The following is a 16,105-nucleotide window of genomic DNA, read 5'->3' as shown; positions in this document are numbered from 1 at the left end:
GCAGGCTGCATTTGTTGTTGAGAGGGTTGTCAAATATATTGCAGCAAGGCTGGCCCCATTTGCGGAAGATAAGGTCCGCAGCTTTCTCATTCAGAGACAACTCGTGAGGCATGAGAATAGCCCTGCTGAGCCTGCCCGCTATTATGTTGGATTTCCCAGGGATGTGCGTTGCTGTCAGAAAATGTTGGGAGAAAATTACCCATTGCCATAGCCTGAGGGCTTCTCGACACAAGGGGTAGGACTTGGTTCTGTCCTGCTTGTTGATGTACCACACAATTGACATGTTGTCTGTTTGGATCGCAATAGTCCCGGAAGGAAGAGAGTCTTGAAAAGCTTGCAACGCTAGGAGCACTGCTCTCATCTCTAGGACATTGATACGGAGATGGTACTCATGAGGTTGCCACATGTCTTGGACTGTACTACCTAGATAATGCCCCCCCACCCTATCAGGGAGGCGTCTGTGGTCACTGTGGCTACCGGAGGGGGTTGAATGAAAGGTCTGCCCTGAGTCACCAGTGGGGAGACCGTCCACAAAGAGAAGTGCCTTTTGCATGTTTCTGTAATCAGGATCATGTGAGAAATCGGTAGTTCCTGGAAGGACCACTGCATGAAGAGAAGCCACTGAAGGACCCTCATGCGGTAACGCGCTAGTGGTATAAGAAGAATGGCACCTACCACAGAGCCTAGAACTTGCAGGACATGTCAGACTTGGACCTTTCTGCTCTGCATTAGAAATGACACTTGTTGGTGAATAGAGAAAACTCTTTCCTGAGGTAACCTTGCAAACATCTGTTTTGTGTTTAATTCTGCTCCTATATATGTAACAGATTGACAGGGCAACAAGGCAGATTTTTCAAAATTTACTGTAATGCCTAGCTGGGTGCAGGTTGATATTGTATAATCCCGTGCCTCTAAGAGTTGATGCCTGGTGGTAGCAGTTAGGAGCCTATCGTCTAGATAGGGAAACACCTGGAATCCTTGACGTCTCAGGTGAGCCATGACTACTGCCATACATTTGGTGAACACCCTGGGGGCTGTGGTGAGACCAAAGGGCAGAGCTCTGAACTGATAATGACTGGCCCCTACCCAGAAGTGAAGAAATCTCATGAAGCATCTGTCCATTTTGATGTGGTAGTACGCATCCTGAAGATCTATGGAGCACATCCCAGAAAGGGGAGAATGGACTGCAGTGTTACCATCCGGAACTTTTCTTTTTGTACAGATTTGTTCAATCTGCTGAGATCGAGTATTGGTCTCCAATCCCCTGTCTTTTTTGGTACTAAAAAGAATCTTGAGTAAGTTCTGGATCCTAGTTGGTCTGCTGGGACTTCCTGAATGGATCTTTTTTCTAGTAATTTTGAAACTTGAATAACTGCTTGATCCCTTAGATTGGGTGGGATATCTGGGGTTGGACTTTTTTGACTTTACATGGGATTGATGAAAGAGGATTTTGTAACCTCCAGATATGATAGATTCATAGGTTCATAGGTAGATACTAGGCTATCGGCCCTGGGGCCTATACAAGCCCAGCCAAAAAGGTACCCTGGCTTTTGCCACCCAAGAAAATTATTTTCTTGTGCCACTGTCGAGCAGAGCCACAGAGGTGATCCCCGGGGTGAATTTCCTATTTCCCATCCAATCATCAAGATTTTTCTTGAATAGTGCTAATGAGAAGCTTTGTTTGATATAGATAGGTAGTTTATTCCAGAGTATGGGAAGTTTCTGGGACAGGAATCTATCCCTCCGGCATGTTCTGTTTATTGTGGTGACAAGGTTTAGGTCCCTAGAGCATGTAGCTCGGAGGGATTGAGATTTCTTTAAGTGGAGCATGTCCAACAGCTCTGGGTTTGACATAGCTTTGCAGGATCACCTCTGAGTAGGCGATATGTGACAGAGTAAAGCTGGAGTTTTTTGAGACGGTCTGCGTAGGGAATCTGTTTGAGGCCGGTAATCCTCTTTGTGAGGTATTTTTGCGGCCTTTCCAGTTGTTGTAGATGTCTTGTGAGGTACATACCAAAAGGGGTGTTGTACTCTATAATGGGTCTAATGAGTGATGAGTAGAGGGAACAATGACCTCTTTTTTTCTGGATGAGAAACCTTTTGCGATGAGGTGTACCACGTAGAAGGATATCCTGACTACTGTGGCAATGTGATTATCAAAGGAGAGACTACTGTCCACCTGTGTCCCAAGGTCTCTTATCATACTTTTGGTGTTAAGTATACTACCACCTATGTTGTAGTTCATGGGTACAGAGTTTTTACCAAAGGGGGTGACAGTGCACATTTTTGGCACTGAGCTTGAGGCCATGGCTTTGACACCAGGCATCTGCCTCAGTGAGGCTCTTTTGCAGGATGTCCACATTGTTAGGAGTTTCGATTATGGCTCCTAGTTTGCAGTCATCTGCGAACTTCGTTAGCCAAAGACCTTCTGTGTTAGTCTGTACTTCAGACAAGTAGATACCAAACAGGAGAGGACCCAGGACTGAACCCTGTGGTACTCCACCTGTCACTGGTCTGAAGTCGGACTTAGAGTCTGCTACTTTCACAGTGTGGGTTCTGTCAGTGAGCCAGTTGGCAACCCATCTTGTGACATAGGGATTTATACCTAGTTTAGTGAGATAGTACCCATTTGTCTCTTGTTGTATTTTGCCAGGCTTTTGGGTACAGGGAAAGTCTTCCCCCAACTGCCTCCAGAGATGAGCAGTCGGGCAACCCGTCAGGGATGCTGGAAGGGTTTGGCAGAGAAAGTTTCTCTGTCACCCTGATTTTGCGGTCCCCCTCTGCCATGAGGGCAGCATCTGCCATTGTTGTTGTTTCCCCCTCTGCCCCTGGGGGACAAATCACCACGTGTGTCAGGCAAGGGTCCCTGGGACTTCCAAAACCACATCTTTCCACCCTTCTGATCTTTGGGATAAGGTCTGTTAGGAGTGGAAAAATGCACTCTCACGGCAGAGAGAGTCTTGCCTTCCTGCTCGCACCTGGTAAGCGTGTCTTTCACCTGAGGCCCAAAAATCGAGGAGCCATCAAAGGGAGTATTTGGAAGGATGCCCGAAAGGGTTCCGCAAATTGACACAGCCGCAGCCAAGCATGTCTTCTGAGAGCCACTGCTGTACCTGCGGCTCTACTCGCTCCATCAGCTGCATAGGAAATTAGCCTCATGGAGGAGTTGACTATAGAATTAAGAGTCGCAAGCTGGGAAGCTATTTTGGCTGATGCTCCCTCAGCTGTAGGATCTTGTAGGGTATCTCCAAGCTCTTTTAGGAGATCCCTTTGAAGTGTCGTGTAAAATGAGAGAGATAATTCGGGGACCCCATTGAGTAGGTCGCTGAGGAAAACATTCGCTTCCCATATCTGTCCATTGTCCTAGACTCTTTATTTGGTGGATGGACAGACGAAGAAATTTCTACTAACTCTTTCTTGGTGGCTGCTGCTACCACCATGGCATCAACTGGCACACCTTTAGAGAGAAATTGTTTGTCCTGGGGGGGCTGTTATGAACTTATTTGGTCTCCTCGGAGTAGGTTCCACAGAATCCGGAGCTGACCAAGCCTTTCGAGCCTTTACAGACATGAGTGGATCGAAAGGTGGAGACACCCAGGAGGTGGAGGGTCGGGAACCGAATGCCTCCAGGTATAAAAACTCATCCTCGGTAGGGGCTACGCAAGACCAGCCACACCTCTGCCTAAGCATTTCAAGGATGTCCGAAAAGGAAACATCTTCAGGGACCTGGGGGACCCTTCAGATTCATCCAGGTCTGTATCTGAGGTGACACACTCAGGGGAGTCTAGGTGCTTCCTCTTGCACTTCTTCTTCAGAGGAGGCTCCTCTGAGTGATCAGGGGAGGCCTCGGAAGAAGAGGGTTCACCCAATGGGGTGTCCTTGGGCATAGGTTCCCTACGCTTCTGGGCCGGAGGAGGAGCAGAGGTTGGCACAGGCACCACAAGAGAAGGAGCCGATGGGGCTGACAGTAGGGCTGCTTCAGGGGACCGCACACTCCACATGACCTTGAAGGCATCACAATCCAGAGGCAAAGAAAGCTCTGGCTCCGAAGATACGGGAGTCCTTCTCCGCGTCGAGGGCAACGGCTCCGAGGCCGATGTGGGAGCCGAGCTCACCTGCGCTGAAGCTCCGAAAGGGAGAGCGGGGTCAGACAAGGGACCAATGCCACTTCCCCCCTTGGAGCCAACGAGAGAGCTTCGGCGCCCAGATCCCTCGATGGACGGAACAATCGAGGTGATCGCGGCCAACGTCGGAACTGAAGAGGAGGTGATCGGTGCGGTCGGTTCTACTATTAGCGCGTCCATGGTCTCCGGCTCCGAACTAAGTGTAGTCGGAGGAGGAATGGAGATGGAGGAGGATGGAGCCGCAACCTGCTGAGATGGGCTGGAAAGTAATTTTGCAAGGGCCTGTGATTTAAGCAACCTACTGACTACTCTCTCCACGTCTTGATCCGATAACCTGGAGGATCGAGAGTAGTGGGATGAAAAGTGATGACTGCGTTCACTTCCTAATAAAGGTGACTGTGGCACCGAGCAGATCAGCTTCAATGAAGGAGACCTTGTTCGCTTGTGGCTCTGAGATGGCTCTGAGGTGGCATTTGGAGCCAAGGGAAGAGATGACTTGTCGATGCTAGCTGGCACCGACAAACTTGGTTCTTCAAGCCCAGGAGTCGGTTCCAAGGATGGAGCCGACTGCTTGACAGACTTACAGGATTTCACTGGCTGAGAACCTTTAGCCGGGGAATCCTGTGGTTTCAATAATCTTCAAAGGATTAATTTGTTTTTGCGCTCCTGCAGGACCCTTGGACTAAATGCATGACAGATAGAGCAGGAGTCCTGCAGGTGCACAGCCCATAAACAACTAACACAGCTACTGTGCCCATATGTCAGAGACATTTTCTGACAGCATAAGTCACAGTTTTTGAAGCCAGAAACTTTGGCCTCTTTAGACATGTTATACTACTATACTAAAAAACAAACATTTTTTTTTTACAGTTAAGGAACAGAAAGGAAAGCCTATAATTTAAATGGCTATCCTAAGGGGGGGTGGGGGGACTCTAATTTAAATGAGATCAGGGGAAACAGAAGGCTTGCGAGATATGAAGCGACAGCCAATAAAGCTACAACACACACAAGAAAGGCGATAAGGGATAAAGAACTATATCTAGACAAAAACTTGACAAATTTTAAGAATAAACAACAATTATAATCATAGAAAAAACTATACTAAGCCTGAGTCAGTAATGAAGCAACCTCGCAGCTAAAGCGGCAAACGAGATCTGGGTAGCTGACGCTGGGCATTCTGGGATAAGGGTTAGCCTCGAGCCAGTAAATAGCTCTCGAGCTATAGAAGTAGGCCGTGTCGGAGCCGAGGATCAGCTCCAAACCCAAACATCAAGAACCAAGGCGAGATGGGACAACTTAACGTCTATTCTTTCTAAATAAAATCTTACAGACATATGTCTAAGATGAAGAAAAGTAATAAACACTACTTATTACTAAATATTAGCACTTCAACAATGAAATCTCTAATCAAAAAAGCAGAAATAAGAGGTGCAGCACTTATCTGCCCAGATCTTGTTGTTACCTAGGAAGGAGCCAAACAAGATCTGAGCTAGTCAGGGGGGAGCAAGACATTATGGGAAGGAAAGATTTTGGAGGGCTTGAGCCTGGAACACTGAATTTGCTGGACTGGATCCGAGCATTGGCTTGATGACCTATGTATTGCATCAAATGGACAGGATGAACAGGATCTGAATGTAAAGGATGAGGAGCAGTAGGTAGCTAAATCAGGAGAGTGCAGAGATGTTGCAGATCCATAAATGTGTTAATTTATGGAAAGATTTGGTGATTCTCAGGACATTTCCAAACCTCCAGGCAGCATTTATGCCTTCATTTTCTTACCTGTGTAAAAGATGGATATCTAGTAACGGCACCACATCACATGGTAATAAAATACCTTCCAAAAACTTAGAAAAATGGAATTGATATTTTGCCTATTGTAATATAATGTTTTTTTTGTTTGGGGGGGGGCTTAATGGTAGCTGTGTTAAACGTTTACATCTTTTGTTTCCATGCCTTCCCTGCTAATGGGCATTCCGGTCAACAAATGGTAGATACAGAGGTAGGTATATAGGCAAACAGATAGGCAGTTAAATTTGTGCTACTGTACACAACAGTGGATGCCCACCTTCTTTAAAGCAACTACCAACCACCAGCACCCTCACTTAGTGTTCACTGTTTTGATACATTACTCAACTTCTTTTCCTCTCAGTAGCAGAGATGTGCAAGGGATATGAATCCTACTCACTCACACCAAAACCGCACACTGCAACTAGAAGACTCTTCTTTAAAGAAAAAGTCCACCCTCTCTTACAGATGAACTCAACCCTTGAATTGCTTTTCTCCCAGGAATATGGCTCCAATATTTTTAGGTATGAGGAAATTGCTTGTGCTTTACGAAACTTTAATTTCCTTGCCTTGGAATCAAAGAAAGGGAAAGCCCACTAACTTTTTTTAAGTTTAACTTCTCAAATACTTTGGCAGAAGCACTTGTCTCTGCCTGCATGACATAACACATACACGGGGAAATACTTAGTCATTCTTGCCTGATTCTGCAAACAATCTTGCACAGACAGTTAGTCTTTATGTCAGTAGGTCATAAGCTGCAAAAAACAAAAAAAAAAGTCTGGAGGGCATTCATGAAGGTACTGTGATGTGTGCACATCATGGTAACATTTTGGTACTCAGCAAACCACCCTAACATGGTGCTGCAAGGTGATCTAGCATGAAGATGTGCACAATTGAGTACACTTGGCTCCATGGCCATGATGAACGGTAATGATGTTGTCTGGGGGAGAGGCATATGTTAATAAGCCATGTGTTTTTTCCCCCAGAAACACCTCAAGGAAGGGATCTAAACACCAAGCAATTCAAGAAATGGTTTGGCCACAAAGAAGAACTTAGTTGGACCCACCACACTGTGGTACTGAACACAGCCAAAAGGCAATGTTCAACAATCTATGACAACCATGGTAAGGGGATCAAAGATAGAACTGACTAGACAGTAGGGATACATGTTTGTTAATGATACCAGAATGGGGATCTGGGGTGGACGTAATTGGTAGAAACCAGGGATACAAATGAGTACATTTCTCTAACATTCAGAATAGAAAAAAAGCTTACTACTGTTTCACAAATTTGTCAGTAGCAGAACAAGTTCTTTGAAGCATTGATTAAAAGCTTTTGGATTGCAGTACTATCTTTGAGAACTCAAGAAGAGCATGGGGGAAGAGCTGTAAGTGTTCATACCGCAGGCCTACAAAATGACAGTACTTACAAAACCTGAAATTTAGCTACTTTCTTTGGCTACAACATTAAAAATGTGCTGAATACATAAAAATAGACTCCTAAAGAAATGTGTTTGTCAGGTATTCGAAAGGTGTGTAAGATGTCAGTGATTCACACTCCTACCATGGTATCTCAATAGTCTAGGAAAACAACACCACTTCCTTATGTCTAGCATAACACATAAAATAGCACTTTAAATGGATTCTGTGATGGGGACAAGAAAGCCTTAAAACAAGATCCCATTTAAATGCCAGGCCCCATAAAATACAAGAACTATAACTACAAGATTCTGAAATAATGAACTGCCAAGATGGCTACAAAGAGATCATGGCTTAATTTCAGCTTCCTTACTGTGAGAACAGAAACTGAGAATATGAGCACAACTGAAACTATTATTTGGGTACAATTCAGTTACTGGCTAGTAAGTACACTGCCTGGGTGCCAGCAAAGAAGAAATTTGTAGAACCTGACAGATAAGTAACCAGAAAATGTGAAGAAAAATACTGTAATGGCTGAGAAGGATTTTACAGTTGTTCAGCAAAAAACAGTTTAAACTTCAGCTTTGGTTCAAGAGAATGTTTCCAGTAATTTAGAGGAAAAATAAATGAAATGCACTCAGAGGTGATTGAAATAAATGAAACACTGAAGCTATAGCTATGCAAATACCAAAAGCCTCGAAAAATAGAAGAAGCTTTAACTACCTATTCAGGTAAATGATAAAACTGCAAAAACTTAGAGGATGAAATGAAGAAAAGGCTGGTTGAGTTTGAGGCTTCTCAAGAAGAACTGTTTCAAAAATAAAATAGTAGAATTAGAAGACACAGCAAATAGAGAAAATGAGAAGTTATGTACCTACCATAACGTTCCATGTTAGTTGTCTTCTCTCGCCTTCTTTCTTGCTGGATGGGACTCGGCCACTTACTAAAGCTCGAGAGATAATTTTACCGGCTCGAGGCAACCCTATATCCCATGATGCAAGGCGATGACAACCCAGATCTCGTTTGGTAGCTAAGGAAAATTATGCAATATATTCCTCCAACTGGAGAGGAGGAGGAAGAGGTAATAATAATAATCCCCTGAAAAAGATCAACCTGATCTAGTGACACTAGTAAGCTGATTAGCTGGAAAAATTGGATCAAGACTCTTAAAGGAAGAGGAACAATCTTCTCGGTCTGACCAGGCTAGGGGGATGGTGGGCGGGACGCAAGAAAGAAGGCGAGAGAAGACAACTAACATGGAACGTTATGGTAGGTACATAACTTCTCAATGTTAAGTTGTCAATCTCGCCTTCATTCTTGCTGGATGGGGCCGCATCCCTAACACCTCTATCCTGGATGGCTCAATGGAACAGACTCTTGAGAACGGTGGAACCAAAATTTGCTCTGTCTCTGGAGGCCAAGTCTAATTTGTAATGCGAAACAAAGGTATGAGGAGAGGCCCATGTGGCTGCTGCACAAATAGTGTCTATTGGAAGTCTAGCCTGAAAAGCTGTAGATGTAGCTAGTGCTCTGGTAGAATGGGCTTTTGGCCTAGAAATCAACTCTTTACCTCTGAGCTGATAAATGCATGTAATCACAGAAGACAGCCATCTAGATAGGGTTACCTTGGATACTGGAAGGCCTTTCCTGTTCTCTGCATAGGATAAAAACAGTTGATCAGATTTCCTAAAATGTTTGGTTCTGTCCAGATAATATCTGAGTTGGCGGTGAACATCGAGATAATGTAGTTTTTGTTCCGCTCTATTAGAATAATTTGGGAAAAAAACTGGAAGATCAATAGATTGATTTAAGTTCGTCTGCAATGCCACTTTGGGTAAGAAAGACGGATTAGTCCTTAGAGAAGCTCTGTCTTTGTGGAAGATTAAGTAGGGAGGACGAATGCAGAGGGCATGAAGCTCAGATACTCTCCTGGCAGAAGTAATGGCGACTAGAAAGAGTGTCTTCTAAGAAAGAAATTTCAATGAACAGGTAGCCACAGGTTCAAAAAGGGGAAGAATCAAGGATGTCAAAATTAAATTTAGATCCCACTGTGGTGGGGGGTCTCTAATCGGAGGTTTAAGTAAAAATATACCTCTAAGGAATGCCTTGCAAAGTTTATGTGACATGATGTTGTGGTCCAACAAGCCGATATGAAAATTTCAAATGGCTGCCAGATGAACTTTTACTGTGGAGGAAGAAGATCCTGAATGAAAAATCTCGGCTAGGAAGTCCAAGACTGAATGAATCGGAGCAGTAAAGGGATCTATGTTCCTAGATTTTGCCCAGAAGGAGAAACGTTGCCATTTACTAGTACAAATCCTTCTGGATTTAAGGGAAGCTACTATGATATCCTGGACGGGATTAGAAATCATAGGAAGCCTGGCTAGGGATGGAAGTGGAGCAACCAAGCAGTGAGGTTGAGAGAAGATATGGATTGGTGCAGCTGCCCCGACTGGTGGGTCAGAAGATCTGGAACCGGGTCCAGATGCCATGGCTGTACCAAAAGATAATGATGTAGGAACGGAAACCATATCTGTCGAGACCAATAAGGGGCAATGAGAATCATCTTGGCTCTCAAGGTGGTTGCTTTCTGAATTACTTGTGGTATTAGAGGGAAAGGAGGAAAGGCATAGAAAAGTCCCCGGGGCCAATCTTGGATTAGAGCGTCTCTGGGGGGATGGCCTGAAAGGGGGAAGAGAGAGAAGAAGTCGGGGCATTTGCTGTTTTGAGGGGTAGCAAAAAGATCGCAGCAAGGAAGGCCCCACTTCTGAAAAATCTCTTCCGTCACAGATTGTTTGAGAGACCACTCGTGAGGCATGAGAATAGCTCTGCTCAACCTGTCCGCTATGATGTTGGATTTCCCGGGGATATGCGTTGCTATCAGAAACCACTGAGAAGAGATTGCCCACTGCCAAAGTCTGAGTGCCTCTCGACACAGTGGATAGGACTTGGTTCCGCCCTGCTTGTTGATATACCACACTATGGACATATTGTCCATTTGGACTGCAATAGTTCCCAGGGGAAGAGAGTCGTGGAGGGCTTGCAACGTTAAAAGCACTGCTCTCATCTCCAGGACATTTATGTGCAGGTGGCATTCGAAAGGTTGCCAAGTGCCATGGACCATCCTGCCCTGATAATGCCCCCCCCCCACCCGATCAGGGAGGCGTCCGATGCAACCATGGCGACCGGGGCGGAGGAACAAAGGGTCTGCCCTGATGTACTTGAGGGGACAATATCCACCAGGTCAGATGCCTTTTGCAAATCGGAGTTATTATGATCCTGTGACACATGGGAAGTCGTTGAAAGGACCATTGGGCGAACAGCATCCATTGGAGGAGACGCATGTAAAAGCGGGCAAGGGGAAGAAGTGTTATGGTGGCTGCCATAAGACCCAATACTTTCAGAGCAAATCTGGCCTGAATTTTGCCGCTGTGAAGAATCACATGGATGTGGTTTTGAATATCCAAGATCCTTTGGTCTGTTAACGTTGCTGAAAGTTGTACAGTGTCCAATTTGGCGCCTATAAAGGTAATAGATTGACAGGGCGACAAGGCAGATTTTTCGAAATTTATAGAAATCCCTAGCCCTCTGCAAATGTGAATGGTGTAATCTCTGGCTTGTAGAAATTGATGCCTGGTGGTGGCAGTGAGGAGCCAGTCATCTAGATATGGAAACACCTGGAATCCTTGACGTCTCAGGTGAGCCGTAACCGCTGCCATACATTCAGTGAACACTCTGGGGGCTGTAGTGAGTCCAAATGGCAGGGCTCTGAATTGGAAGTGACTGGCCCCCAGCCGAAAGCGGAGAAACCTTCTGCAGCACCTGTGAATTTTTATGTGATAGTACGCATCCTGAAGGTCCACCGAGTACATCCAATTATCCTTGCCCAGAAAGGGTAGAATGGACTGAAGCGTGACCATCCGGAATCTTGTTTTCTTTACAAACTTGTTTAGTTTGCTGAGATCTAATATTGGTCTCCAGTCCCCTGTCTTTTTTGGTACTAAAAAGAACCTTGAGTAGATTCCGGATCCTATTTGGTCTGCTGGGACTGGCTGGATGGCTCTTTTTGCTAGCAGTTTTGATATCTCTGGTACTGCTAGTTCCCTTAGACCAGGTGGAACGTCTGGAAGGGTTCCCTTTTGCTGAACTGGGGTTTGAATAAAGGGAATTTTGTAACCCTCGGATATAATCGACTGTACCCATTTGTCTTGAGAAAGGGAAAGCCAGGCTTTTGGATACAGCGATAATCTTCCCCCGACTGCCTCCGAAGGTGGACAATCGGGCAACATCTCAGGGATGCTGGAAGGGTTTGTCAGAGAGAGGCTCCATGCTACCCTGATTCTGCGGACCCCCTCTGCCCCTAGGGCGGCATCTGTTGTTGTTACCCCCTCTGCCTCTGGGGGTAAACTGACCTCGTGCATCAGGCATGACTCCTTGAGATTTGCGGAACCACATTTTCCCTCCCTTCTGACCTTTTGGGTAAGGTCTTGAAGGGGTGGAGAAACAGACTCCTACGGCAGAAAGAGTCTTACCATCTTGTTCGCATCTAGTCAAGGTGTCTTTCACTTGAGGTCCGAACAAGGTCGAACCATCAAAAGGAGAGTTTGTGAAGGACGCCTTGAAGGGGTCTGCAAAATTACAAAGCCGCATCCAGGATTGACGCCTTAAAGCCACTCCTGTGCCTGCGGCCCTACTCGCTCCATCGGCTGCATATGAAATGAGCCGCATGGAGGAGTTAACAATGAAGTTTAGGATTCCTAGCTGTGAGTTAATTTTATCCTGGGACGCAGCAGCTGACGAATCCTGTAAAACTTCTCCCAACTCTTTAAGAACATCTCTTTGAAGGCAGGTGAAGTGACACAAGTAGTTCAGCGACCGCATGGCAAAGGTCGCTGAAGAAAAAATCCGCTTGCCGTACCTATCCATAGTCCTGGAATCCTTGTTAGGAGGATGGACAGGTACTGAAGGATCAGCTAGTTCCTTCTTGGTGGCTGCAGCCACCACCATGGCATCAACCGGGACACCTTTTGTCAAATATTGCCTATCAGGTGGGGCCGTGATCAATTTAGAAGGCCTCCGAGGAATGGGTTCTACCGAATCTGGGGCCATCCACACCTTCCGAGCCACCACATCCATAAGAGGGTCGAAAGTCGGAGACACCCAGGAGGAGGAGGGTCAAGACCAGAACGCCTCCAGGTATACCGACTCGTCCTCGGAAGGATTAAGGGAAGGTCAGTTCCCCCTCTGCTTAAGGAGTTCAAGGATGTCTGAGAAAGAGACATCCTCACAGGGGGACCTTGGGGATCCCTCCGACTCATCCAAGTCAGTATCGGATGTAATAGACTAGATGTTTCCTCTTACAAGTCCTCTTACGCGGAGGTTCACCTGACGGGTCAGGAGAAGCCTCGGAAGAGGAAGATATTCCCAGTGGGGAAAGCTGAGGCGTTGGATCTCTGGGTCCGGGAGCAAGAGAGTGGGAAGAGACGTCAGCAGGCACTGTAGTGGGAGGAGCTGATGGAACTGACCATTGACTACGCCCTGGCTCTAGTACACTCCTCATCACCTCGAAGGCTCCCCCGTCAGAGAGGCCAGAAGGCTCCCGCTCCGAAGAGATAGGAACCCCAGGCCGCACCGACAGGGACGGCTCCGAGGCTGATGTCAGGGCTGAGCTCACCAGCGCCGAAGCTCTGAGAGGGAGAATGGGGTCGGACAAGGGTCCGATGCCACTCGCCCCCTCGGAGCCGACGAGAGAGACCAGACGCCCGGATCCCTCCAATGAAGGCATCAAGGAGGAAATCGGAGCAGAGGACGATGGAGCCGAACGGGGGGGGGGGGTATCGGCTCCGAAGTCACAACAGTCACGGCTCCGAGGAGCTCCGGCACCGAGCTCTGTAAGAGAGTTGAAGGAGGAATGTTAGGTGGATGTGTAATAGCTACCGTCTGTTGAGACGGGGTATGGAGCATTTGGGCCAATGCCTGAGACTTTAATAGTCTACTCACCATTCTCTCAAGGTCGTGGTCGGACAGCCTGGACGACCGAGAAGACTGGCTCCGATGGCTCCGCTCCGAGAGCAGGGGTGATCTCGGAGCCGAATGTATCGACTCCAACAAAGGGGATCTTGATCTCTTTCTTGAGATAGGTGGAGCCAAAGGAGCCGAGGATACGTCGGCTCCAGCCGGAGCCGACACTGAGTGCCCAGATTTAGCAGTATCGGCACCGGATGGAGCCGATACTGTAGCTTGTGACATAGCAGGATCGGCTCCGGCCAGAGCCGATCTCGTCACAGAAGGCGAACCAGTAGCCGATGGCTGAGGGCTTGGAGCCGAAGGCTTAACTGGTTTCGAGGGCTTCCCCGGAGCCGACTTAGTCGGGGAGCTCTCAGGCTTTAATAGGCCCCTCAGTATTCATTTATTTCTGCGCTCCTGCAGGACTCTTGGGCTGAAGGCATGGCAGACAGCACAAGAGTCCTGCAGGTGCAGAGGTCCCAGGTAGTAAACACAAGAAGTGTGACCGTCTGTCAGAGACATCTTCTGACAGCACGAGTCACACTTCTTGAAGCCTGAGACATTTGTGTCCTTCGACATAACTGTGTCGAGGAAACACTAAGTGACAAAAAACACAGACACACACACAATAAACACCCAATCCAATAAAAATTAAAACAGGGATACAAACACACTCAAACACCACACAGAATCCCTGACAAAAAAATAGGAAACGGGGAGGCTTAAGGCCTAACTTAGGGGAAGGGATAAATAACTGGAAAAATAGGGAACACTAACGGAAATAGGGTTAAACTAATCGTTAAGAGTTTACACAACAACGGTAGTGACTAAAACTAAAGGGGAGAGACTAAAAGTCTGAAATTTGAAAAAAACTTACCAGGAGCCGGTAAAAAAAGCACCTCGCAAGCGAAAGCGGCAAACGAGATCTGGGTAGTCATCGCCTTGCATCATGGGATATAGGGTTGCCTCGAGCCAGTAAAATTAGCTCTCAAGCTTTAGTAAATGGCCGAGTCGGAGCCGAGGATCGGCTCCGAACCCATCCAGCAAGAATGAAGGCGAGATTGACAACTTAACATCTTGAGATTTTCTGATGCACCACTGAAACTGTAAAAAAAACCACTGTATTAAATTTTAAGAAAGTACACTAAACAACTGGACTGGTGTTCCACAGCAGGGTTTGTTAAATGAAAGGGTACAGCAAGTGTATGCTCCAAATCTCACCATGAGAAAGCAGCCAAGGCTTTAATTAGTAAAGATACATTCGTACCAGCTGAAAGAGTTGATCCTGACAAAATTGTTGCAGAAGGGAAAGTATTACAAATAGGATACAGCAGAGTGTTTGTAGAAAATAATTATTCACTCTACACTAGAAGACAAACAAATTTATCCCAGTAATCAGGCTAATGACAAGAGGCAGGTGTGAGATTCAAGCTACTGTATCCATCTGTCTTCAGAGTATTTTTCCAGAAGGACTAAACTCATTGTTGATGCAGAACAGACTAAGGAGAAAGCAAAAAAGCTTACCCAACAAAAAGTGAGCCGGCAAGCAGAAGGGGACTCTGCTTCACATTCTTCTGATATTGCATCTCGTAGAGACTTTGCAAGTGAAACTTTTCCACTGTTCCAAAGGAAAATGACTGTGAGACACAGAAAAAAAAAACATAGGGACTGACTAAAATACTGAAAAGTACCATGGACTTGAACCAGAGCCTCCTGTTGGGTCATAAAGATAATCAGGAAGAAGACCAACACTGAAATTAGTGAATACATTTCAGACTGTAAAGCATCAGTCACATTTATGAAGTATTGCTTTGTGAAGAGACAGGACCTTTGTTGACTTTATTATACTTGTGGATGGACTGTAGAGTACATACCCCACACTGTGTCTTAAGTATTTAGAAGAACACTGAAAGAAAAAAGTAACTGTATGTCACTAGAGTTGAAAACGAGGGCAAGGTAGTGCACACAGCCTATCTTGACCTCGCCAAGGCTTTCAATACCATCCCCCACTCTGGAATTACAGATAAACTCACTAAAGTGGGCATAAATCCCTATGTCACAAGATGGGTAGCCAACTGGCTCACTGACGGAACCCACACAGTAAACGTAGCCGACTCCAAGTCCGACTTCAGACCAGTGACGAGTAGAGTGCACAGGATTTGGTCCTGGGTCCTCTCCTGTTCGGCATCTACTTCTCTGAAGTACAGGCCAACACAGAAGGTCTTTGGCTAACAAAGTTCACAGATGACTGCAAACTGGGAGCCATAATAGAATCACCTAATGATACAGACATTCTACAAAAGGGCCTCACAGAGACAGATGCTTGGTGTCAAAGTCATGGCCTCAAGCTCAATGCCAAGAAGTGCATTGTCATCTTCTTTGGGAAAAACTCAGTACCCATGAATTACCACATAGGCAGTAGCTCACTAAACACTGAAAGTGTGATAAGAGACCTCGGGACACAGGTGGGCAGTAGTCTCTCCTTTGATAACCACATCGCCACAGTAGTCAGGAAATGCTACTACGTGGCACACCTCATCACAAAAGGGTTCTCATCTAGAAAAAAGGAGGTCATTGTTCCTCTCTACTCATCCCTCATCAGACTCATTATAGAGTACAATGCCCCGTTTGGCATGTATCTCACAAGACACCTACAACAATTGGAAAGGCCACAGAAATACTTCACTAAGAGGATTACCGACTTCAAACAGATGCCATACGCAGACCATCTCAAAAAATTCCAGCTCCACTTCGTGGCATATCACTTACTCA

This window comes from Protopterus annectens, chromosome 1.part1 (genome assembly GCF_019279795.1).
Source record: "Protopterus annectens isolate FY-2018-M chromosome 1.part1, PAN1.0, whole genome shotgun sequence".
NCBI classification, from domain to species: domain Eukaryota; kingdom Metazoa; phylum Chordata; order Ceratodontiformes; family Protopteridae; genus Protopterus; species Protopterus annectens.
The sequence above is the reverse complement of the archived record's forward strand: the minus strand, read 5'-3'. Positions refer to the sequence as shown.